Genomic DNA, 982 nt, shown 5'->3' on the forward strand with positions numbered 1-982 from the left:
GCAGTCCCCGGGAAAGGTCACGCCACAGCCAATGGGCGCAAAGGACATTCCCCAAAACGCTGGCTTAGCAAAGCCGCCGAAAGGAAAGGAGGGAGGAATGCGGCCGGCAGATTCCCGAGCCCCGGGCTGGCCGGGGGAAGCTGAAGCCCAGGCTGAACCAGGGCTCGAGGGTCCGACTCCCCACCACCACCCGTACCGGAGCCTTTTGGAAAGGCAAACACAGCCAGACCTGCCAGCTGCAGGGGGGAGAGGAGCCCACCCCCCCGTCCCTGCAGCCCCCTGGCAATGCGGCACGGATCCGGCCCCGCATAAGACGTAACAGGAGTCCCAGGTCCAACTGAAAGCCAAGCCAGGAGTCACCCCGATGGCAAGACGATAATGTAATTCATCTTGCAGACCTTTAAAGGTCACACCGTGCCTGGCCCCCGGCCGCCGCAGCCCCGGCACAGCACCGCTGCCCGCTCACCCGCCGGCCCCTGGCTTCCCCCAGCCAAGTCCGGGCAGCTTTCGCCAGCGCGCAGAAAGCCGATACCCACCCGGGGAGCTGGGTTTAAAAATACCCAGCGTGGGTCCAGCCCTGGCACCCACGGGGTGGCATCAGCCCCCAGTCCACTCCTGGTGCTCTGGTTGGGTTTGCGCCTGTCCACCGGGGACCAGGGCTGTGCCAGACTGAGGCGGTGGGGTCAGAGGGGACAGCAACTCCCCGGCTGCCTCCTGTCCCCCTGCACACGGCCGAGGAGCACGAGGCCATGCTGGGGACATGGCAGCGGGGGACACTGGCTCTGCCAGTGGCAGCTTTCCTTGCCTGCATGCAAATCCTGGCTACAAATCGCCAGCCGGGCCATGCAAAGCTTCGACCCTTCCTGCGGTCCCAGCATGGGGTTTGCCTGGCAGCAGCAGGCAGTGCCCAGCATGGTTGCCGCTTCCTTATTCAAATGGTTTTTGCCCTCACCCGCTCGCTGGCGGCATTTGGGGTCCCCCC

This window comes from Aptenodytes forsteri, unplaced genomic scaffold (genome assembly GCF_000699145.1).
Source record: "Aptenodytes forsteri isolate BGI_AS27 unplaced genomic scaffold, ASM69914v1 Scaffold64, whole genome shotgun sequence".
Taxonomy (NCBI): Eukaryota; Metazoa; Chordata; class Aves; order Sphenisciformes; family Spheniscidae; genus Aptenodytes; species Aptenodytes forsteri.